The 26,312-nt window shown below is 40.3% G+C and overlaps 1 protein-coding gene across 4 annotated transcripts in view; it reads left to right on the forward strand.

The window, feature by feature from the left end:
* The window catches only part of arl15b (ADP-ribosylation factor-like 15b), a 292,713-nt gene that overhangs the window by 256,162 nt on the left and 10,239 nt on the right, over positions 1-26,312 (forward strand). Inside the window, exon 5 of one of the 4 annotated variants that reach the window (XR_013577724.1) lies at positions 6,540-6,679. The exons of the other annotated variants lie outside the window; for them this stretch is intronic. The gene's annotated coding sequence lies outside the window, so the exon portion shown is untranslated. The remainder of the gene's footprint in view (positions 1-6,539; positions 6,680-26,312) is intronic. 4 annotated transcript variants of the gene reach the window in all.

A 26,312-nucleotide genomic window follows, 5' to 3' on the forward strand; every position in this document is an offset into this window, starting at 1 on the left:
GCTGTGCCTTAAAAATATTCAAGGACTCTGCTTCCACCGCCTTTTGAGGAAGAGAGTTCCAAAGACTCACGACCCTGAGAGAGAAAATTTCTCCTCATCACTGTCTTAAATAGGTGACCCATTATGTTTAAACAGTGACCCCTAATCTATATTCTCCCATAAGAGGAAACATCCTCTCCACATCCACTCTGTCAAGACACTCAGGATCTTAAAGGTTTCAATCAAGTTGCCTCTTACACTTCTAAACTCCAGTGGATACAAACCTAATTTATATTTTGTGTGTACGACACATCAGTAATCCTGCTGCTTGTGCATGCTGTCATTTTCTAAGCTCTGCAGTTAGTTTCTTTCAATTGGAACATGTAATAATTCCTATTTTGAACTACCTCTCAAAACTCTTATTGCCAAAGGATAAACTGCTTGTAATTTTATTTTATAAGCCACTGTTAACTCTTAAAGCACACTAAGTATAGACAGCAAAATAAAAATTGTGCACTCACCCTCCTAATAGTGGGCCATCCCAGTCATTTGCTAGCAAGGTTATCACTAGGGTTTTCAAATTCATTCTCAGTTCATGAGCAACATCCCTAGCATTTGTTGCGGACAGCTCCCGATTGACTGGCAGCTCCAGCAGTCCTGGCAACACCAAGATCTCAGTAGCGGGAACTGCTGGGACTACAATCAGACGCAAGTTGAAGGCCCAGTGGATCGAAGAGTGAAGTAAACCTGGGGTATCGGGTGTGGAGCGTTTGGCCAGATTTTGGGTGGGGGTGTTGGTGGCAAGGGGGAGGTGGGATTGGGTTTTGGAAAGGAGGTGGGTAGAAAGGAAAGAGGAGTACTAGCTTTGTTGTGGTGCCCCGGATGTATAATCAATCAACTCCCCTCCCCCAAAGATTAGTGCCCCCCCCTTTCCTTCCTACCCTTTTAAAAACGTTTTTTATATTATCGGGGTTAATTGGCTTGTTAACAAGCTCAATTGACGCTTAAATGTTTTTATAACCATGGTGGGCATGCTGCCAATTTCAGCACCAGCCCACCTACCATGTTTTGGGGGTGAGCTTGAGAGTCGGTGGGAAGGTGGTGGGCTGGGCACCCATCCTATTTTCACAGAATCACAGAATTTTAATGGCACTGAAGGAGGCCATTCGGCCCATTGTGCCTGCACCAGCTCTCCAAATGGGCATAATGACCTAGTGCCATTGCTCTGCCTTTTCCCTGTACTCCTGCACATTGCTTCTATTCAAATAATCACCTTGAATGCCTTGATTGAACCTGCCTCCACCGCACTTCGAGGCAGTGCATTCCAGACCCGAACCACTTGTTCTGTGAAAACATTTTTTCTCCTGTCACGTTTGCTTCTTTTGCAAATCACTTCAAATCTGTGCCCTCTCGTTCTTGATCCTTTTACGAGCCGGGACAGCTTCTCCCTATCTACTCTGTCCAGCCTCCTCATGGTTTTGAATATCTCTACCAAATCTTCTCTCCAAGGCGAACAGTCCCAACCTCGCCAGCCTATCTTCATAACTGAAGTTCTCATCCCTGGAACCATTCTTGTAAACCTCTTCTGCACTCTCTCCAATGTGTTCACATCCTTCCTATAATGTGGCACCCAGAACTGTATGCAATATTCCAGCTGATGTCTAATGAGTGTCTTATATAAATTCAGCATAACCTCCCTGCTCTTGTACTCTATACCCCTATAAATAAAGCCCCGGATACTATATGCTTTATTAACTGCTCTCTCCATCTGTCCCGCAACCTTCAATGATCTATGCACATATACACCCAAGTCTTTCTGCTCCTGCACCCCTTTCAAAATTTCACCCCTTATTTTATATTGTCTATCCGTGTTCTTCCTACCAAAATGCATCACCCCTCACTTCTCCACATTGAACTTCATCTGCCACCTGTCTACCCACTCCACCAACTTGTCTGTGTCCTTTTGAAGTTCTAAACTGCCCTCCTCGCAGTTTACAACACTCCCAACCTTCCTTTCGTCCGCAAACTTTGAAATTGTCCCCTACACATCAAGATCTAGATAATTAATATATATCAGGAAAAGCAAGGGTCCCAATACCGACCCCTGGGGAACTCCTCTACAAACCTTCCTCCAGCCCAAAAAATATCTATTGGCCATTACTCTCTGCTTCCTATTTTTCAGCCAATTTTGTATCCACATTGCTACTGTCCCTTTTATTCCATGAGCAGTAACTTTTCTCATAAGTCTGGCACTGTATCAAATGCCTTTTGAAAGTCCATGTACACCACATTGACAGCATTACCCTCATCGGCCTTTTCTGTTACCTCTTTAAAAAAAACTCCACATTAGTTAAACATGATTTCTCTTTTAGAAATTCATACTGGCTCTTCCTTACCAACCCATATTTTTCCATGTGACTACTAATTCTATCCCGAATAATTGTTTCTAGAATCTTGCCCACCACTGAAGTTAAACTGACTGGTCTGCAATTTCTGCGCTTATCTTTACAACCTTTTTTGAACAAGGGCATGATGTTTGCAATTCTCCAGTCCTCTGGAACCTCCCTTGAGTCTAGGGAAGACTGGAAAATTATGACCAGTGCCCCTGCAATTTCTACTCTCACTTCCTTCAATATCCTTGGATGCATCTCGTCTGGTCCCAGTGTCTTGTCAACTTTAAGTACCGACAGTCTATTCAACACTTCCTCCATATCAATTTTGAACCCTTCTAGTGACAGAGTTTCCTCCTTAGTAAAGACGGATGCAAAATATTCATTTAATACCTCAGCCACGGCCCCTTCTTCCATGTGTAAATTCCCTTTTAGATCCCCAATCAGCCCAACTCCCCCTTTTACTGTTTATATGCCTATAGAAGACTTTGGGATTCCCCTGTATGCTGGGGAACATTATAGAAAGGATGTGAACACATTGGACAGAGTGCAGAAGAGGTTTACAAGAATGGTTCCAGGGATGAGAAGCTTCAATTACGGAGATAGGTTGGAGAGATTGGGATTGTTCTCCTTGGAGAGAAGACAGCTAAGAGGAGATTTGATAGAGATGTTCAAAATCATGAGGAGTCTGGACAGAGCAGATAAGGAGAAGCTGTCCCGGCTCATAAAAGGATCAAGAACACAGATTTAAAGTGACTTGCAAAAGAAGCAAATGTGATGTGACGTGGCTGCCAGTCTTTTCTTATAATCCCTCTTCGCTTCTCTAATATACTTTTTCACCACCCCCTCTGAACCTCCTGTATTCCTCTTGGTTCTCAACTGTATTTTCTACCCAACACCTGTCATAAGCACACTTTTTCTTTTTTATCTTAATTTCTATCTCCTTTTTCATCCAGGGAGCTCTGGATTTGTTTGCCCTACTTTTCCCTTTCAATGGAATATACCTTTACCAGTGCCCGAACCAATTCCTTTTTGAAGGTAGCCCATTGTTCAACTACAGTTTTTCCAGCCTATCTGGCCCAGCTCCATTCTTGCCCCATCAAAGTTGGCTCTCGTCCAGTTAATTATTCTTACTCTGGATTGTCTATCATCCTTTTCTATCATCATCCTAAAAAGTACAATACAATGATCACTTTCTCCTAAATGTTCCCCCACTGACACTTGATCTATTTGGCCCACCTCATTTCCAAGAACCAGGTCCAACAGTGCGTCTTTTCTTGTTGGATTGGACACACTGCTGTAGAAAATTCTCCTAAACACAATCTAGGAACTTTTGCTCCTCTCCACCCTTTACTCTACCACTGTCCCAGTCTACATTCGGGTAATTAAAGTCACCCATTATAACTACTGTATAATGCTTACATCTCTCTGTAATTTCCCTGCAGATTTGTTCTTCTATGTCCTCCTCACTAGTTGGCAGTCTATAGACTACACCGAGCAATGTAATTGCACCCTTTTTGTTCCTTAGCTCTAGCCAAATTGATTCTGTCCTTGAACCCTCTGGGATGTCCTCCTTCTCCAGCACTGCAATACTCTCCTTAACCAATACTGCCACCCCTCCTCCTTTCCTTCCTTTCCTAGCCTTTCTGAACACCTTGTATCCAGGAATATTTAACTCCCAGTTCTGCCCTTCCTTGAGCCAGGTCTCTGTTATCGCCACAACATCATATTTCCACATGGCAATCTGCGCCTGTAACTCCCCAATCTTATTTACTATACTCCATGCATTCACATATATGCATAGTTACCTTAATTTAGATTTTGTTACTTTCTTCCTCACCCTGACTTCATCTATTAACTTACTATTCTCTGTATTAGTGCTTTCTGTCCTTCCCAGTATTTTGTGCACCCTGGTATTGCTCTCTAATATTTTACGTGCCTTCCTGCTGAAAACACAGCTGGCAAGGGCAAGTAAAATCCAGCCCACTATCCTCTCTTACTCTTGGATAACTCTGGGATCACAAAAAAACCCATAAGCATGCAGATTATGATTTTTTTTTTGTTAATTTTACTCTATATACCAATTACTTACTCTACGGAGCATGCACAATCATATTTGTGAATATATCACAATATTTTCTTCAAATTTCCTCAATAAAGATAGTGAGCTAAATGGCTTCTTGTGCTGTAAATGTCAATGGTTTTCACTCCAACTTGATTCTCTCCATTACTATGAGTTGTTCTGTCAGTTCTTCAAGGTCAGTTTCTTAATATCTCTTTCCCAAGTGTAATCATTAGTTACGTCTTGATGGCTAAACCCTTAACCCTTCTTCATCTGTCAGCAATAAAGTCTCCTCTAACCTAAACTGGAACTTTCACATATGTAGGCAACTGAAGTACAAGCATGTATTCTCCCATTTTTTATTTGCAGTATTGGAGACCTTTTGAAAAATGATGGCTTTGATGAAACCAGCCATTGATGCTGTTTTCTATTTGGTGACACTGGGTCAACCCATGCCAGCCCTATTGATTCAATTAAATAGGCAGACTTTAACTCTTCTCCCTTCACCTAGACACCCTAAAGCCTTCTTTTCTCTATACTTATCCTTTCCTGAAGTTTTAGCTACAATTATACATCATCCTCTTTTGCCTCACCCAAGTGGCTGTTCTTCAAATGCATGCCTAGATGATGATGATTGTGGCAAATCAACCTAAGAGGTACATCCCCAACTAATCCAGTTACTGTCTTAACCTGAGCTCCATTGACTCCACTAAGCAAAGTGTGCTGAGACCAATTATTTTGTTCTAGTACATTAACAGCCAAGATTAACTAACCCAGTCCAGACCTGGGTGCTCCTTATGAAGTTTTTCACTGGACAGTAACTTATGAACTGACCTATATATGTAAATGTTTTTCAAAGAAAAGAACTATTGGTTATGTTGAGCAAGTGGATTTTTCCAGCAGCTACAGATATTGCTACCTATAAGCTGGACTCTTGTTAAACAATTCCTTTTAATTCTGCATGATTTACATTGTAGTAGCAATAGATGAATTGTAATTACATGAAAGTTTCCTAGATCACAGCTCATAATCAGCCTGAATTGCTAAGAATCGCTTATTTCACAGCTCTGACTAAATGGTACTATGATAAGAATGAAGCAGATGCCATAACTAAGGTACAGTAACAGAGTGACTTTCTTCCTCAGCATACATTGCTTAATTGAAATTATCTCTGCCTGCATTATGATCTGCTTTAGGGTGGTGTGCAAAAGTACACCTGTCAGTATTCAATAACTAAGCAACCAGTTTCTATTAGGAAACTGCAAACCTTCCTATGTGTTCCATTGTGTCATAACATGCTGAAACACCTCTGTTAGAATAATTATGCACAATCCTTGGAGAAAAATGTTTGAAGGCATGGCACTTTGCCAGTTTCTTGTTGAAACTAATAAAACCAGATCTTCTGTGTCAAATATATTTGTAACTTTAGATGCTAAGTAAAATTACAATATTAAAAAGCAGTTTTAATCAATGCATAGAATCAGTAAATATCAATATAATTGCTTCTCAGCTAATATGTGCTCTTTGGTTTAAATATTTGAATGTTAAGTAATGCTGGCATTGATTCTTACTGTCTGGATATCTGCCATGTCTTGCATGTGGCATCACAGTATCAGTACATTGCAATTTACAAAACTTGCTTTGTGATTCATTCCAGTGCGATGCAGAGTCACTTGACTTCAAATGCAGCTGCGAGAAGATATCATTATTTTCATATGGTTTGACTCTGCACTATACAACAGATCAGAAAGAAGCATAATTAAGCTGTGGCCAAGTGGTACAATAGATTGGCTCACGAATGCACTGTTCCAGAATGATGGGACACAGACACGTGCATATAATTCCCACAATAAATTATTTATTATTCTTGTGAGGAAAGGGATTGGAGTGAACTTGACATTAAAAGAAAACTAAAAATCCTGAAAATGTGAAATAAAAACAGAAAATACTGTAAATGTACAGCAGGGCAATGAGCATAGCTGAAAGCGGTTAATGTTTCACGAGTGACTTTTCATCATTCTGGTGAGAAGTTAATGTTTCCGGTGTAAGCTATCTATCTTTCCAATGCTAAATGTCTTGCTGTACATTGCCATCTGTTTTTATTATAGAGTGAAGGAAAGCGCCTCTTCAGTGTAGAAGAAAAGATCATTGGACAGATCAACCTCTTCCAGTCTCGCACATGTAGAGTTTGAAGTGTCATATTCAGAAACCTAGAGACACATTGCTGCCCTTTTTCATCTGTGAAATGGTATGTAAAGTGGGAGACTGGACAGAGAATGGGAACAACTAAAATACATTGGAGTAATTTCAATTTAAAAATATATAAATACAACTTAAGAAGGTCTCTGGTTTTCATTTAAACTAATGCAAATACCTGTTTAGGTTTCTGGATCCTGCTGATGTAACAAAAGTCACAATCCATTGAGCAAGGCCTCATTTTTCTCAGTGCGGTAATTTTAGGGCTGTATTATAAATGTTTCATACCTAAACTTGCATTGTATTAGGCTAGGTAGATCTTCAGTAGTAAAATCCCTTTTTCTTTTTTTTGTGTGGCATTGGATATGCCTTAGCTTTAGCAAGTGAAATATTCTGATGATATTTGTGCTAAACTTTCACATTGTTGAAGAATATTTTGAGAATAAAGTGCAATTATTGAGATGTGTAACCGTTTATTTTTCTTCAAGCTCCACCTACAAATAGGATTTTGTTTTCTGAAAACACAATCTAAGGACGCTATTACTTTAAGAAAGGGCATTCAACAATTTTGGATTGGGTTTCACCAAGAATTTTTCAGTCTTTTCCCCACATCCCAAACTTTGGGGCTCTTTACCAAAATCATCCAATCGCTTTGGGAGTTATAGAAGTGCAACATTATAGTTGATGGTTTATACTGTGCAGAACAATTTGCCCATTGTTCTTTTATGGCTGAAAAGAAATTGTCATCTTACCAACCGAGTGAAATTTTTTGAGGAAGTTCCTATGTTGATAGATGATAGCCTAATTGTCATTGCATACGTAGATTTACAAAAATGTTTCAACAAAGTGTCACATAATAGGTTACATTAATAGAATAGAGTCCTGTGAGATGGTGGATTGGATACAATATTGGTTGTCTTCTTGTAGGCAGAGTAATAGTAGTAGTTTTGCAGTGAGAAAGATATGAGTGGTGTTCCACAGGGATCAATGTTAGGACCATTGAATTTTATAATTTTTTGTTAATGATCTAGATGAAGGCATTGGGGAAAATGTTCATAGGTTTGCTGATGAACACAAAGATATGTGTGAATGTTAAGACCTTGGATGAGTAAAAACAACAAGAAGCCAACCTGGAGAAATAGGCATGTGTCATTTAATATATATCAATGTAGCCTAATACATATGAACATAAGAACAAGAAATAGAAGCAGGAGTAGGTCACTCGGCCCCTCAGGCCTGCCCCGCCATTCAATAAGATCATGGCTGATCTGCTCCAGGCCTCAACTCCTCTTTCGTGCCAACTCCTCATAGCCCTCAACTCCCTGATATTTCAAAAACCTATCTACCTCCTCTTTAAATACTCTATGATCTAACCTCCACACTCTCTGGGGTAGGGGATTTCAGACATTCATTACCCTCTGAGAGAAGAAATTCCTTCGCATCTCAGTTTTAAATGAGTGTCCCCTTATTCTGTAACTATGCTCCCCAGTTTGAGATTTCCCAACTAGTAGAATCATCTTCTCAACATCTACCCTGTCAAGCCCCCTCAGAATCTTGTACGTTTCAATAAGATCACCCCTCATTCTTCTAAACTCTAATGAATAAAGACCTAACCTGTTTAGCCGTTCTTGATAAGTCAACCCCTTCATTCCAGGAATCAGCCTAGTGAACCTCTTTTGAACTGCCTCCAATGCCAGTATATCCTTTCTTAAATACAGGGACCAAAACTGTGTACAGTACTCCATGTGCTGCCTCAGCAATGCCCTGTACCGTTGTAACAAGACTTCCCTATTTTTAAACCCCTAGCAATGCAGGCCAAAATTCCATTTGCCGCCTTCTGGGAGGTAATATATTTGGATTTCCAAAAGGCATTCAATAAGGTACCACGCATAAGGCTATTTAATAAGATAAGAGCCAATGGTGTTGGTGGTAGTATATTAGCATGGATCGAGGATTGGTTAACTAATAGAAGACAGAATTGGGATAAGAGGAGTATTTTTGTAACTAGTGGAGTGCCACAGGGATCAGTGTTGGGGCCTCAATTATTTACAATATATGTTAATGACTTAGATGAGGGAAGTGACTGTACTATCGCCAAGTTTGTGGATGACACAAAAATAGGTGGGAAGGCAAGTGGTGAGGATGACACAAGGAGTCTACAGAGGGATATGGACAGGTTATGTGAGCGGGCATAAACTTGGCAGATGGAATTTAGGCCGGGATTTTCTGGCCCCACCGCGGACGAGTTGGCACCCCAGCCAGAAGTCCATTGACTTGTGGTGGGACCGGAAGATCGGCGGCAGATGGGTGTGGAAAATCCCACCCATAATGTGGGAAGGTATGAGGATATGCACTTTGGCAAGAAGAATAGAAGAGCTGAATATTATTTAAATGGAGAAAGACTGCAAAAAGCTGCAGCACAGAAAGATTTGGGAGTCCTTGTGTATAAATCCCAAAAAGCTAACATACAAGTTCAACAGGTGATAGGGAAGACAAATGGAATGTTGGTCTTTATTTCAAAGGGAATGGAGTATAAAAATAGGGAAGTCTTGCTAAAATTATACAAGGCACTAGTTAGGCCACACCAAGAATACTGTGAACAATTTTGGTCCCCTTATCTAAGGAAAGATACACTGGCATTGGAGGCAGTCCAGAGAAGGTTCACTAGATTGATCGTGGGTATGGAGGGATTTTCTTATGAAGAGAGGTTGAGTAGGTTGGGCCTGTACTCATTGGAGTTTAGAAGAATGAGAGTTGACCTTATTGAAACATATAGGATTCTTAGGGGGCTTGACAGGGTAGATGCTGAGAGGTTGTTTATCCTTGTGAGAGAGTCTAGGACCAGAGGGCATAATCCCGGAGTAAGGGGGCGCCCAGAAATGAGGAGGAATTTCTTCTCTGAGGGTAGTTAATCTGTGAAATTCTTTACCGCAAAGTGCTGTAGAGGCTGAGTCGTTAAGTATATTCAAGGCTGAGATAGACAGATTTTGAATCAGTGAGGGAATCAAGGGCTATGGGGAAAAAGCAGGAAAGTGAAGTTGAGGATTATCAGATCAGCCAAGATCTCATTGAATGGCAGAGCAGTCTCGAAGAGCCGAATGGCCCACTTCTCCTACATCTTATGGTCTTAATGGAACGACTAATGCCAAGTATGTGTGTTCCTTTCAGGTACCAACCTCATGGCTGTTGGATCAGTCAAAGACTCTCGATCTCCAACTCCTTTTGATTATCTTTGGGGGTTAGAAAGGAACTTCTCAGACTTTCTTTCCTGAATGGTCCCAGTGCTTTTCTTTTTTCGTCTTTCACAGAAGATTACATTATTACTGGTGGGCGAAGTTTGCATTGGGGATTGTGATGCACAGTTGTACCACAACTGGACAGGAAAGGCTCGATGAGCCAACTGGTCTTTTTCTGTCCATTTTATGCATTATATTACATCCTTAAGAGCAAAGGACCCTGGAAAATCTGTGCTTGTAGGCATGAAAGAAAGTGGCACAGTGGTTTTCAGAGGCTAGCCCCAAGCTCATATCCAATTATCTCCTTAATCTTTATTCATTCATTCCCTCATACATGCACTTGCACGCTGCATCATAACACACTAGAATGTCTTGGCGTATAAACTATTTGAAGGATTGCCTTACCATCATTATTCTAAAATATGTTTTGTTCTGTTCCTTGAAGTGACAAGAGCACAGACTAATATCCCATATGTATATCCAAAACCTTTACAAGCACTTCACAGCACCTGGTCACCCACTTCTGCAGTGGCAAGCATTAGTCTAGATACACGTATTATGTCATAGGTTGCAATCCTGAGCTTTTAGAGAACTGTAAGAACACGACATTTTATCAACCCCCAATATGTTGTGGTAATCTGCTTTAGGTTGTGCTCTGTCACTAAATTTTCTTTCTCTTTTTCTTTTGCACTTATATAGCACTTTATCACATTTATCAGAAAATTTCAAGGCACATCATATGTGATTAATTACTTTGAAGTACAATGAGTTACATAGACTAACAAGGCAGCTGTTTTATATACAAACAATCCTATAAACAGCAGTGAGGTACATAACTAGTTAATCTGTACTTGTTGGTGTTAGTTTGGGGATTTATGTTGGCTAGGAATAATGTCACAATATTGAGTAATATCTCTGAACTATCAGAGCAGGTAGATGGGACCTCAGTTTAGTGTCTCTCCTGATGGGGAGTATTACATTGTTGCTATTGTTCTCAGTGCTGCACTGAAATGTCACCCCTAGATTATGTGCACACGTTCTGGTGTGAAAATTCACAATCTTCTGACTCAGTTTGCTCTATGTCTGTTGATTGGAGGGCCTCTTTGCCCTTTTTCATTAACCATTTCTGTTCTGCCTTTACAGTCTTTAAACTTATTACTTACCGCACTAATTTTGTGCTTTTCATTCAGGTTCCTACTTTTTTTAAAATTCTTCTCTGCCAACCATGCTCTTTTGCTTCCCAGCCTTCTAATGCTGCCTTTATTTTAACTATTATGGAACAACTTCCTCCAGGATGATTCAGCCTAGTCCTAGAGTTCATGAATTCAGGTGACAACTTTTTATAACTACTTTCTCATGCACTCTTTGAGCCAAATCCAAACAAGTGACTGGACAGCAGGTGAGGAGACTCAGCGATAGCAATAGGTCGAGGTTGACCCTGATGTGGACAGCCTACAGGCACCACAATTGGACAACCATTACTTTTAAGATATTCCTGTGCAAAGTGGTAAAGTGATCTTCTACTATGTAGTGTATGCATTGTATTATTCTATGGCTCACTCTCCTTTTTCTTTCTCTACTTCGCAACAAGTGATCCTTCTTGTTTCCCATATCCTAAAGTGTTTTTTCATTGATCAGTTCTCATTTAGTTGATTAACTATTCACATTCCTTCAGTCTTGGAGCTTATGGAAAGATACTCTTATTCCTATTTCAAATTTAATTTGCACTGGTGTCATTTGTTTTCATTGCTGATTTCTTTTGAGTAGCCGCTGACTGAGGACTACTTAGACAAATCACAACTGAAGTCCATTGCAAGGGATGGTACATCCAAACCATTGTTAAAATTTACCACATAAAGAAGAAATTTTGCACTTTTTTAAAATTACACTTTCACAGAAGAGCCTTTCCGATTCTTTTTGTATTTTCTTCATGGAAGAAGCCACTTCAATAGATGCCACAGGCTTTTGTGACCATCCTATTGTTACAGTGAAGTTGCCAGTTTTTATGTTAGTCACAAGTTGTTGTGGATTCATGCCTACATTCTCTCATCACTGGGAAGGCGGAGGTGTCTAGACAGCTGGCTTAAGGGTAGGGAACTGAGAATCTGGTAAGGAGCTTTTGTTTGTATGAAGCTGAATATGGATGCAGATGTAATGATCCACTCTTATTTAGAATACTGGTCCACATTTGGGCTGTTAGTGAATAAATGTATTTTTTTTACATTGCTTTAAAGTAAAGTTTAAAGAAAATCCAATTCCTTTATAAAAGGTGAAGAAATTAAGGGGAACTTGATTCAGTAGTGCAGTGCATTGTTGTTTAATATGCTGTGCCAGGCCAAGCTGAACATATGAGCTCTCAGATTTCTTACCTGCTAATTAGCGAGATTGGTCTCGAAGATGCCATTCATGCATTAAAGCTCCCAATTTATCAGTTTCCTTTGATTAACAGCTCAAATCTGTTGCTGCAGTCCTGGGTCCACAGGACCCATCGCCGCTGTGCGCAAAGCTTCTCCCGACCCAACACTGCTGTGCATTTCTTCAGGATCTTCCATTTCCAGCTGTCAAAAAAAATGCACAGCGCAGCGTCCTCCAGGAAGTCCGTTGGAGCAGAGTAGAGTCAGGGCAAGCTAAGGCACGCGCCCTTTTAATGGCACTATCTCCCATATGGCATGTTTAAAGGTCCAGTCTTTTACTGAATGTTAGTGAATGGGTGAGTGGGTGATGTGGTGAAGTAGTTGGAATGGTTGGGGGATTGTGAGGGTCAGTTTTGGAGTTACCAGGTGTTGTACCAGGATTTTTTTTATGTCAAGCAATTGCTGGGTAACAATCAAGGTAAGTACTGAGGATCTGTCCCAAGTAAGTCTGAGACATTCACGCAGGGTTCCAGGCAGCAGGGAATCAGCCCATCAGAAGCTTAAACTTCCCAGGCAATTCCCACATTGATCTGTGCATCAAGACTTCTGCAGGGTCGGGACACACATCTTCAGACAAACCTGGTCTCTGATGATCCAGAGACTGGAATATTTGGGCTAATTATCTTTCAGTTTTAATTTTAATTTGTATTTTAGTTGAGGACTGAGAAAGAAAGTCAGAAAGTTACCCTTTGCTAATGTTGCATACTTCCTGGCGCCTGTTTATTGAGCCAAATGGTAGAGATCTAAGGTTAGATAATGTGCTGCATAATAATGCTTAGTGCAGAACTACCAAAAAAAAGGTGATATTATAATCTTTAATTGTTCATAAACTTATAAAGTAGATTATGATCACAGAATTGTTACTCCCCCACCTTCTCCTTGCAGCCCTGTGCATTGTTCCTTTTCATGTCGCCATTGCTTCTTTTGCCAATTACCTTAATCTGGGCCCTCTTGTTCTCAATTATTCCACCAATGGGAGTACCTTTTCTTATGATAAGATTATTTGGCCTGTCTTCTTTCATACATCTAGACAAAGCTATACTCCCTCCATCATAGCACCCGGATGTTCTTATAAGATTTCAGAATTTTTGCTTCTACTACTCCATTTCAAGTATTTGTCACTCTTTGTGTCAGTTTTCTGATATTGCTTTGATATTCTCCTTTTTTATAACTTGGGCATTTGATATTTTAATTTCAAGTCCAGGTTTGCTTTTTTTATTGTTATTTGCTATTATGTAACTCAATAAGGTCTCCCTTTTAATGGTGAAAACCGTTCATTGTAACTAGGTGGCCAGCATTGATGTTGGAATGATGGAGTCATTGGCATGCACGTGTGATCCTCACCCGATCCCCTAGTTAGCCCAGCCAAGAAGTTCAGAGGTGCGGTGCTGTCCCTAGTGGGCAAGACTATTTGAGGACAAGGCTGTTGGTAATGTCAGAAGTGGAAACTGGCAGGGAAAAATTTTACAAGTACTGAATTTATTTGAGGTGGGCAAGGGGGCTGACTTGGTCACTGAAAGCTAAGATTCTTTTTTGCTTGGTCAGTAGTTCACAGAACTCTCAGCTCTTGATTTGTCTTTTGTTAAGTATAAAACAGACAGCAGCAACATGTTTGCCCCACTTCCCTACCAGGTCTGGAAAAGCTGCTTTATGTTTGTTTACTCTAGCTTGTTTAGAATCTTTATACCACTGGCACATTTGACCATTTTTCCACAGAAAGGAAAAGTTACAAATGTTTTGAATCAAAGAACCCTCTCTGCACACTGTCAGTTGCTCACTCAAGTAGGTTTTAATGCTGATGGGCCACTTTCTATTCCTTCCATCTCACAGTTGACAGAACTCTGATATTATTCTGAGAGCTCAGTAAAGGAAAGGAATTAAATTTGCAAAGAGGGAACTGTAATAGGCGTTAATCCACAGGCAGTGTGCAGGAGTGAGAAAAGTGAGTAATAGTGTACTTTTATTCTAAGGACTATTAATGTAAGAAAGGTTTAGAGCAACACAGATTGAAAGGGGATGTCAGGGGAGAGCACTATGATATGGGTGCACACGGAGAACGGACCTGCGTGAGAAGGGCAGCGGTGACAGGGGATAAAAACCGGTGACAGAGAGCCCCTTCAACCTGTTTCTACCTGTCAGAGCCGAAGTGTGACGTCAAAGGAAAACAGGTAGGTGATTGGTGGGTATCTCTTCCGTGTCTCTTTTGATTGGCCAAGTGGTTGAAGTCAGGAAATGTTATTACAGAGAGTACAGTTAAGAAATTCACTTTTAAAATCTTTAACATCCAAAATAATTAATTAAATAGAACAGAGATGGCTGGGCAGGCGATGTGTTGCAGCTGTAGTATGTGGGTGCTGGTGGATGCCGGTGAGTTGCGGACACTGCGACACATCAGGAAGGGGTTGAATTACCTGGACACTGTGTTTCAGGCGGCGGTCACCCCTTAGATTAATTACATCAAATTTGGTCAGTGGTCAGGAACAGAAGGGTGTGACTGTGAGTGAGGCAAGTATGGGGATCCAGAATTTAGCTTTGGAGGAACCTCAGCAGTGCCCTTGTCCAATAGGTACGAGGTTCTTGCTCCCAATGTGGACGAGGGCACAGACTACAGGGAGGATGGGCGAACTGACCACAGCGCCGTGGTACAGAGCACCATTCAAGTGGGGGGAGAAAAGAGAAATGTAGTAGTAATAGGGGATAGCATAGTTAGGGGAATAGATACTGTTCTTTGCAGCAAAGACAGAGAATCCCTAAGGCTGTGTTGCCCACCTGGTGCCAAGGATAAGGACATCTCTTCTGTGCTGGAGAGGAACTTGGAGTGGGAGGGGAAGGAACCAGTTGTCGTGGTCCACATAGGTACCAACATATATAGGACTAGGAAAGAGGTTCTGCTGAGGGACCACGCGTAGCTCAGGGCTAAATTAAAACGCAGAACCACAAAGATAATAATCACCGGGTTATTACCTGAGCCACATGCAAATTGGCGTTAGAGAGTTTAATGTGTGGCTCAAAGATTGGTGTGGGAGAAATGGGTTCTGATTCATGGGGCTCTGGCACCAGTACTGGGGAAGGAGAGAAATGTTCCATTGGTACAGGCTTCATTTGACCATGCTGGGACCAGTGTCCTGGTGAATCATATAACTAGGGTTATAGATAAGACTTTAGTGGTGGGGGGGAGGGTTCAATTGAAGGGAAATTTTAAAAATCAAAAAGAAACGAGAGAGCAGAGGTGCAGGGTAGTGAAGAGGCAAACGATAATCAAAGTGTGACAGGAAGAGGCAGAAAATATAAGCAGAAAAGTGCAGCAGCAATTAGAACCAGAATGAGTAATAATGCTAAAAAGTCAAAGCTTAAGGCTCTTTATCTGAATGCTCGCAGCATTTGCAACAAGATAGATGAGTTGACGGCACAAATAGAAATAAATTAATATGACTTGATAGCTATTACGGAGACATGGTTGCAGGGTGACCAAGACTGGGAACTCAATATTCAAGGGTATTCGACATTCTGGAAAAATAGATGAAAAGGAAAAGGAGATGGGGTAGCTTTGTTAATAAAGGAGGGTATCAGTGCGATCATGAGCCGTGATATAGGTGCAATAAATCGTGATGTAGAATCAGTTTGGGTGGAAATAAGGAATAGCAAGGGGAAGAAATCATGGGTGGGAGTCATCTATAGGCCTACAAAGAATTGCCTCACTGTAGGACAAAGTAAAAATCGGGAAATAATGGAGGCGTGTAAGAAGGGTGCTACAATTGTCATGGGTGATTTTAATCTGCATATTGACTGGACAAATCAGATTGGCAGGGGTACCATGGAAGACAAATTTGTAGAGTGCATCAGGGATTGTTTCTTCAAGCAATACATTGCAGAACCAACCCGGGAACAGGCTATTTTAGATCTAGCAATGTGTATTGAGGTGGGATTTATTAACAAGAGATATCATAGTTAAGGATCCTCTGACAGTCGTGATCACAACATGGTAGAATTTCAAATTATTTTTGAGCGCGAGCAACTCAGGTCTCAAACCAGTGTCCTCGACTAAAATAATGGCAATTAGAGAGGTAGGAAGAAAGAATTGTCTAAAGCGGGCTGGGAAAATAGACTAAGGGGAAGGTCAGTGGATAAGCAGTGGCAGACATTTAAGCAGATATTTCATAACACACAGCAAAAATTTATCCCGGTCAAAAAGAAGGACTTAATGAGAAGGATGAACCAGCCCTGGTTAACAAAGGTAATCAAGGAGAGTATCCAATCAAAAACTAAGGCGTACAAAGCGGCGAAAACTAGTGGTAGGCCAGAGGATCGCGAATTTTTTTGGGAACCAGCAGCGGATGACTAAAAAGCTAATAAAGAGGGAGAAAATTGATTATGAAAGTAATTTGGCAAGAAATATGAAAACAAACAGCAAGAGCTTTTACAGGTATATAGAAAGAGAGAGAGTGGCTAAAGTGAACATGGGACCCCTGGAGGATGCGACTGGAGAATTGATAACAGGGAACAGGGAAATGGCAGATAATTTAAACCAATATTTTGCATTGGTCTTCACAATGAAGGACATTATAAACGTCCCAAAGATATCAGATAAGCAAGGAGCTAATGCGAAGAAAGATTTTGTAACGGTCTCTATCATGAGCGACAACGTATTTGACAAACTAATGGGACTAAAGGCAGACAAGTCGCCAGGACCTGATGGTCTGCATCCAAACGCTTTGAAGGAAGTGGCTGTAGAAATGGTGGAGGCGTTGGTCGAAATATTCCAGAAGTCACTGGATTCCAGGAGGGTCCCAGTGAATTGGAAAACCGCTAATGTGATGCCCCTGTTCAAGAAGGGAGGGAGACAAAAAGCAGGAAACCATAGGCCAGTCAGCCTAACATCTGTCGTTGAGAAAATGCTAGAGTCCATTATTAAGGAAGAAATAGCAGGACATTTAGAAAAGCTTAACGCAATCAAACAGAGCCAATATGGTTTTGTGAAAGGGAAATCATGTTTGACAAATTTGCTAGAGTTCTTTGAGGAGAGTTGATAAGGGGAAACCGGCAGATGTAGTGTATTTGGATTACCAGAAGGCATTTGTTAAGGTGCCACATAAAAGGTTATTGCACAAGATAGGAGTTCACGGTATTAGGGTTAATGTATTAGCATGGATTGGTTAACACACAGAAGACAGAGTGTTCGGGATTAAAGGGTCTTTTTCAGGTTGGAAAGATGTAATTAGTGGAGTGCCACAAGGACCAGTCCTAGGGCCTCAATTATTTACTATCTATATTAGTGACTTGAAGGAGGGGGGAAAGTGTAATGTATCCAAGTTTGCTGATGATACAAAAATAGGTGGGAGGACATGTTGTGATGAAGACATAAGGAATCTGCAGGGAATATAGATACGTTGAGTGATTGGGCAAAAACTTGGCAGATGGAGTTTAATGTAGGAAAGTGTGAGGTCATGCACTTTGGTAGGAATAATTAAAAGGCAGACTATTATTTAAGTGGAGAGAGACTCCAAAAAAGTGCAGCACAGAGGGATCTGGGTGTTCTTGTGCATGAAACACAAAAAGTTAGCATGCAGGTGCAGCAAATAATTAAGAAGACAAATGGAATTTTGGCCTGAAACAAAAACAAACAATGCTGGAAAAACTCAGCAGCTGACAGCATCTATGGAGAGAAAGGCAGAGTTAACGTTTTGAGTCCGTACGACTTCTCTTCAGAGCTGCCAGAATTTTGGCCTGTATGAGTTTAAAAATAGCGAAGTCTTGTTACAACTGTACAGGATGTTGGTGAGGCCGCATATGGAGTACTGTGTACAGTTTTGGTCCCTGTATTTACGAAAAGATACACTGGCATTGGAGGCAGTTCAAAAGAGATTCACTAGGCCAATTCCTGGGATGAAGGGGTTGACTTATCAAGAACAGCCAAACAGGTTAGGCCTTTATTCATTAGAGTTTAGAAGAATGAAGGGTGATCTTATTGAAACGTACAAGATCCTGAGGGGGCTTGACAGGGTAGATGTTGAGAAGATGATTCCACTAGTGGGGGAATCTTGAACTCGGGGACATAGTTACAGAATAAGGGGACACTCATTTAAAACTGAGATGCGAAGGAATTTCTTCCCTCAGAGGGTAATGAATGTCTGGAATTCTCTACCTCTAGAGCTGTGGAGGCTAGATCACAGAGTATTTAAAGAGGAGGTAGATAGATTTTTGAAGTATTGGGGAGTTGAGGGCTATGAGGAGCTGGCACGAAAGAGGAGTTAAGACCTGGGGCAGATTAGCCATGATCTTATTGAATGGCGGGGCAGGACTGAGGGACCATATGGCCTACTCCTGCTCCTATTTCTTATGTCCTTATGTTCTTATGACTGTGGAGCACCTCTTCCCAAAACCCTCTGAGCTTGTTGATATACCTACACCTGCACATTCTGGACTCCTCCAAGATAGAAACGTAAAGCACGTTGACAGTAAATCATCCCCAACCCATCATTTTTTTTTCACCTAGAAAGCACAGTCTGCACCAATAGATTTAGTTTGATGTCAGCCTTGCAGACCAGAGGTTCAATAATTCCACAACCACTCTAACAAAGGGCAAACCCTTCAAGAGACAACTGCAGTACTCCAGTCAAAACACAATGGCAAACAACTGGCTGATCCCCGGAAGCTGCACTCTTGTTCTCCAAACCACCCAAGAGAAATAACATGAGAAATCAGTTAGTAACTATTTAAAAAGAGGGAAAAAAAACTTCCTATTTGTGCACAGCACTATCTTTGACTTTATTGACAGTGAAAAGCTGATACTACCTTATTATGATTATCTCAACAATGGTACTGGAAGGTCATGGTAGAAGTTGGGAACTGGTAGATTTACAGTAGAGAGTAATGTGATGCCTGCAGGCCACTAATATGTATTCTGTACATTGCTTCTGGGCTAGCATAGGTCAGATGTGCTGATTGCCCGAGCACAAATTAGCTGACTATTATGCTTATTTAATTATCTTGGCACTACTGGTCCATTGTGCAAGGCATCCTGGAATGCTAGGGGAACAGGAGCTGGAATGTCGAGCACCAGCAGTTGGTAAAGGGCTGCTGGCTGTTCAGCTATTGTTACCATTTTCTATTCTTCCCCCCACCCCGACAACTGCTGGGGACTTACTGCATCTGGCCACTGAAGGTTGGAAAAATGGCCAAATAAAGGGAGAGAGCCTAACACAAAATTTCTCGCTGCATCCCCTTCCTTGAATGTTCTCCCAAGCTCCTGTTTTAAATAGCACAGCAGTTACATTACGGGAAGAACTCTGCCATAAATCAGATGTGAGCCCTTAATGAACCTTTCATGTAACCTGTATGCAGGATCCCAACACTCCAGTCATTGGCTGATCACAATAACTCATAAGCTGCTTCAATGGTGGTAAGTAGCCCCCTTCCCCACACCACCCACCCACTAATGTGCTATTGCCCCCTTGGTCTATTGATCAGTCTGAAGTCTCCTAAGACAATTTTACCTCTGCTTATAATTTCTAATTTACATTTCAAGCTGCTGAATGAAACCTTACTGAAATGAAGCATCAATTGCTGCATTCCTCTCCTTCCAGAAACCATTCCTTCTGTTTCTTTGCCAAAGCATTTTTCTTCCAACGCTTATGAATCCCAGTCTCTTTCATTGTTCTGGTACAAGTTCTAGCTCTCCTAAAGAGAAGTCTCACTTCTTCTGCAATGCAAACCTTAACCTTAGTAAAGAACAATTTCTCCATTACTCCATTCTGTTACGTTCTAAGTAATACCAGCAGTTGTATAGCACCTAATGTAAAAAGCATCTTAACCACTTCATATAATGAATTGCTTTTTAAACTGCAGTGATTTAAGTAAATGCAGCTACCATGTTGTGGCAGCAACATTCTACCAAAAGCAAGGAGATGAATGAAATGGCCTGGAGGGAAGAATGTTCACGAGGTTACCACAAGAGTGCCTGCTGTTCTTTGAATAATGCCACCTTCAATATGCATGTGACTTTCCATGGGATCTGTCATTGATGCGATAAGTGGTACTTCTCAACAGTGCTGCACTCCTCAGTCGTGCAGTTTCAGTCTGGCAAGGGTCTTGAACTCTCAGCCATTTAATCCAGAGATGAGTGAACTACTAACCGAGCAAAGCCGGTGCACAAGCTGTTCTACCATTATCTTTAAATATAAAGGTCCAAAAATTTTGCCCTTACCATCCTGTTCGAGACAGCTCTTTAGGACTGAACTACAAAGGGTCCATTTGTTTCATCCACTTTCCACATTCCAATATGTTGTCTTAAATTTCTTACTCTCTCAGCCCACTTTCCCTTCACTTGGTAAATTGGTTTGTGTTCAGCCTATCCCTAAATTGGAAGATCTCTCTCATACTTGCAATAACTGTCTTGTTGCTTTTAAATTTTTAATAATGGAGGTCGCTTCTCAATTTATTCACTACCTTGAAAATTCTGGTTTAAGCCATGAATATCAGTTTCATTTCTGGTATGGCTATCTCACAAGAGACCTTGTGGCTTCTTTGAAAATCTCTGCGACTCTGCATTTGAACACATTTGAACACTTTAACAGTTGTCATTGTCTTGAAGGTCTCCAAAGCTTGGCACCTTCCTTTTTTTGATGGTTATCATAATGTAGTTTCTCATCAAAACTCTAATTATAGTAATCTAACTTCCTTTCTAGTTGTTGTAGAGGTGTTGTAATTGGTGGCTCTGACTTTTTTCATTAATTCTAGCATCCCTTGGGGTATTTTCATTTCTCATTTTGGGGCACGTTTTCTTGTTTGGTGTGAATATAAAGTAGGAAAAACTGCCCTTTTCTATTCATCATTCAGCCCTATCTTTTCTTTTATTCATTCATGGGATTCGCTGGCTGGGCCAGCATTTATTGCCCATCCCTAGTTGCCTTTGAGAAGGTGGTGGTGGTGAGCTGCCTTCTTGAACTGCTGCAGTCCATGTGTAGGTACGCCCACACTGCTGTTAGGAAGGGTAACTCTACCGATGATTTCACTCTGACTTTATCAGCGCCTTTCTAAATCTTCTGTCCTCAGTGCATTAAAGGTTCAGTCCCCTTACAGTTCAATAGCTGATTCACTAGGTCTTTATATGCTCCATGCACTTAAATCTAACAAAGTGTTTCTTTTAATTATTCAAAGCTACAGTTTCTTCCCATCTGTCATAGTTTGGTCAGCAGCTACCACTTTGTGCCTATGCCCTACCCTTCGTCCTCCTTTATCTGTTGGTTCTTCTTGGTCTCTACCTTCTGACCTTAAATGGATCTCCCATATCCTCTCCATTGTTAAAGCTGCCTCCAAGAAGTTTGGTCCCCGTTTTTATATAAAGCTTTTAATAAAGCCCATCTCCATCTAAGAACCTCACGTTTGGGGAGGTTATTCTAACACCTTTCATGTATCCCTAGATCCCTCTCTTACTTGTGGCCTCATGCCTCTTTTTCTCACAAACTTTGTATGGTCTGCCTCTTTCTATTTTAATAATACTAGGAGACTGCGGTGTCCTGAACTTTTTTGATCCCATAAACTACAAATACAGAATCTTCTGTAATCTTCATCCTTTGTACCCTCAATCTGTTGGCATCAGTTACTTTTCTCCATCAGTTCAAAAATATGGAATTTCTTGTCTCAATATTTCTTTTCTTTTACAATCTTTGAAGGTCTAAAAACAAAAGTGTCACCTGATCATGACTTTCTTATTTACAGTATCTTAACTTTTACTCCTTTCAAACTTGCTGGTGCCATGCACTATGGGCCTTTACCCATTACCTGGCTTCTAAATATAAACAGAAACACAGTACAATATACTGATGCAAAATGATAATTAGCAGTTACTTTATTAATATAAAGGCTTTAGAAAAACAGGATATTAACATTGTGGTGAGATTTGGTTGTATATATTTTCAATCTATAAACTTCATAATTGTTGGTCTCTCGAGGTAGAACTTCTTATCACAGTTTATTTTAAAGAAAGATGGTGGATGATATTTTATCGAATGGGAAGTTTTTTAGCTCATAAATGAACAAATTAGTACATTGCCAGGCTCCTGCTGTGTGGTTATGTTGTTTGTAATTAGACAGACATCTAAAGCATCAATGAAATCATTTTAAAAGAAACTTTCCTTTCTGAGAGCATTTTATTTATGACTTTTAACATTGTGTCTGCTAGACCATTTTCTAAGTAACTGCTGTCTTTACAAGGTATTTTCAGGCATCATAATTGGCTATCTACTCTTTATTTGTCCCCTTGATATATTACATATTCAGTTATACTTCTAGACTGCCAATTGTATAGCAATGCTTTTTGGAAAAATATGCTTGCTGAAATGGCATAATTTAGTCAGATATTTTACCAAATTAGCTAAAGGCATGCTTTATTCTGCAATTGCTTTAATGGATTTTGAGTTTGCGTTGGCAAATGGATTAATGTGCCACATTTAAAACTCATATTTTTCATTCTGTTTGCAAATTCTACATTAACAAAATTAATTTTTCATGAGCTGTTTGTGTGAAAGCGGTTAACAGCAACTGGGTGAGGTAATGTCTTACTATAGACATAACCAAAGGCCATAAAACACCAAGCTCTGCCTAGATATTGAGTAATCAATATATCAGCAGTGGTTTATTAGTGCTGGATGTGTCTTGCTATTACTGTGATAGTGCAGCATGTCTGTAGAATTGTAAATAAGAATTGACTTGGATTTCAGCATAAAATCAGCATTATTTCTTAATCTTCCTCATAATAGGACAATATTTTTTGCCTAAACAAAGACATCTTGATGGAAAATTATCATAAATTGAAGCCCCGCCAAACTACTGTATAGTAAACCCTTTTTGTTATCCTGAATGCTCCAGCGCTGGACCATATTGATGTGTATTTGAGTTGATTGTAAATTCATCCACAGTATTGTAACAAAAATGTAGTTGGAGAGTAAAATGGCAAACTGTTAATCAAATGCCAAATGTTAAAAAAGTCTAAATTACTCCATAAAGTAAGTCAGAAAGTAGATGATTTATATGGATATAAATCCCATGCGTTCGGTGCTACTTAATAAGATTCTAAATAATAATAAAAACTGCTGGTTAAAAGTTTAGGTAGTTCACGCCAGAAGGGCCTGCCCTTTAGCATTGAGCAATACTCAGCTTAATGGCTGCAGTCATCTTGATTTGATATGGTTCAATTGTTGCAGACATCAAAGTCTGGCTCTAAAGTTCTTGATATACAGGGAATACAAATTTTCTAACTTATACTCGCCATACAGTTCAATTTGATTAAATAAAAGGAAAATCTGATTTCTAATGGATTTATTGAATAATGGCCTTATAGTCTGGTCTGTTATGTGTACTAACCTAATGCTTGCCCTGAGGAAGAATTCAGTATTTACAATAGTTCTTATGGTCAAATGCATTTTTTAACAGACAGTGGATGGACTGTTCCTTGCGGCAAAAAACAATAGACAAAAGTCTAGTCTATCTTCTTTACGTAAGCTGACAGTTCCTATTTCCTTTTGTTCTTTCTGTGCAAATTCAAAAGAGTGAATTCAATCTTGACGTTTAAAAGAACAATCGATAGCGCCCTGAGCACAGGTACACTTAACCTATTTGAAACGAGGGTTTATACTGGAATCAAGTATTTTTTGTTGTCCTATTTTAGATGAAATAATAGTTTCAATAAACATTATTATGATGTCAACTAAAATTAAAGGAACATTCCAAGATAATAGGCTGCAGTGGCTTGTTTTTCAGTAACTTCCTTCTTTAGAAAAATAAATTTGGAAATCTCAAGATAACTAACCTCCACATCAGGGCTACCATCTCTGCTGTGTTTCTGAGGCTGAGATGAAGAAACATGATATGTTTTTGTCTCCTGTTTGCTCCCTGTCTACTCCACTGTTGATGGAAAACATTGAACAGCTGGAAAAAGAGGAAGATGGTGCTTGGAACTGAGGGCAGGAGAAAGTATGTAGCATTTCCACAACAAGGCTTGGAAATGTAGCAAGATGGTGGCTCGAATTGGGGGCCAGCCAATCCAAAGTATTGCTGCAGGCCTTAGGAGTAGTTTGCCAAGCTATGCTGTCAGTTGCAGTCAGTGTGCAATGTGTGGAGAAATAGCGAAGAAATGCAGGGAGTTTAACTACATAAAATAAATAAAAATAAGATAAATACTCAAGGATAAGACATTTATAGAGCTTTATCCTGGAGCTGCCCTTTTAATTGCATGAGGTTTTTAAAAACATTTCACACTTCAATGCAGTTCCACATATTCGAGGGTCAACCTGTTTTATAAGCTACAAGCAAGGTAGGTGCATAATTTAGATAAGACTCAGTATGCAGCATATTTCAGTACCTTCATACCTTCATTATAGCACACTAAACCTATGCTGTCAGATGTCACTCTCATATTTTCACCTTAAACTGTTCAAATTGGACTGAATTGTTCCAATGGCAAACCTTTGGACTTCACAAAATAACTCAGAATCACAGAAATTTATGGCACAGTAGGAAGCCATTCAGCTCATTTGTCTATGTCAGCCGAGAAAGAGATATCCACCCTAATCGCACTTCCCAGCTCTAAGTCTTAATTCCATTCAATCCAGATTTTATTGTCTATTTGGAAATTTGTTGTGGGTATACTGCTCATTCATTAAAAATCACACACAAACAAAAACTAACAATAGAAAGGAAAAACTATATCACAAATGATAAGCAATGTAAAATCCCATGTCACCATGATGCAGCACCACCTTATCTCTAGGTACACAGACAATACACACAATTGCTGTTCTTGGCAAGAGGGTTTGGGGGTTGGAGGGCGGTGGTGGTAGGAAGGCAAAAGCTTTCCAAGGAGAGTCTGTAGCATTGTTCAAATATGTATCCAAGTACCCTTTCAGCCAATGAATTCCAGCCCTCCAGTACTCCTCTGGGTGAAAAACTCTCCTCGACTTTCCTCCAATCCTTCTACCAATTATTTTAAATCTATGCCCCCTGGTTATTGGCCCTCTGCTAAGGGAAATAGGTCCTTCCTATTCCTCTATCTAGGCCCCTCACAATTTTATACATCTCAATTAAATCTCCCCTCAGCCTCCTCTGTTCCAAAGAAAACAATCCCAGCCTCTCCAATCTTTCTTTTTAGCCAAAACTTTCCATTCTTGTACAACATCCTTGTAAATCTCCTCTATACCCTCTCTAATCTGATCATATCTTTCCTGTAATGTGGTGACCTCAACTGTACACAGTACTGTTTTCTGTGGCTTAACTAGCGTTTCATACAGTTCTAGCATAATCACCTTGCCCTTATATTCTGTGCCTTGGCTAATAAAGGAAAGTATGCCATACGTAGTCTTAAACACTTTTATAGACTTGTCCTGCCCAGCTACCTCCAGGGAACTGTGGACATGCACTCCAATATCCTTCTGTTCTTCTATCCTTCTCAGTATCCTGCCATTTATTGTGATTTTCCTTGTCTTGTTTTCCCTCCCCAAATGCATTACGCCATCCTTCTCCATCTTGCATTCCATTTGCACTTTTCTGCTCACCTGACCAGCCTCTTGCTATCTTCAAGTCATTATATTAGAATGTAATTTTCTGAGAGCTTTTGCAACTGAGTATCTACTAACAAAAATTCATTTTGATACATTTCATGTCAAGAATTATGTTTCCCTATATATATTTATCTTGTAAATGTAACACTTGTTTCATGTGAATATGAAAGGATTGTCTTAGATACAACAGAAAAAGCCTCTCAATGTTGGCACCTTGTATGAGGTGGGAGTTAGTGTAGAAATACAGAAAGTTCTCCTTTAATGTTTGCTTTAACGTTGGCAAATTAATAGGGCCAGTACTCTCGTTGAGTGCCACGAGATTCATTTTAAGGGCGTTTCCCATGTGACCTGATTGGCGCCATTTTGGAGTGGCCTCTTCCCATCCCCAACTTCAGAGTTGCCGCCTCTCCCCATCCCCTACCTCAGAGTTGCCGCCTCTCCCCCTCCCTGAACCACCCTCTCACCGAACCTCCCACTCCCTG

This window comes from Cetorhinus maximus, chromosome 1 (assembly GCF_964194155.1).
Source record: "Cetorhinus maximus chromosome 1, sCetMax3.hap1.1, whole genome shotgun sequence".
Lineage (NCBI taxonomy): Eukaryota > Metazoa > Chordata > Chondrichthyes > Lamniformes > Cetorhinidae > Cetorhinus > Cetorhinus maximus.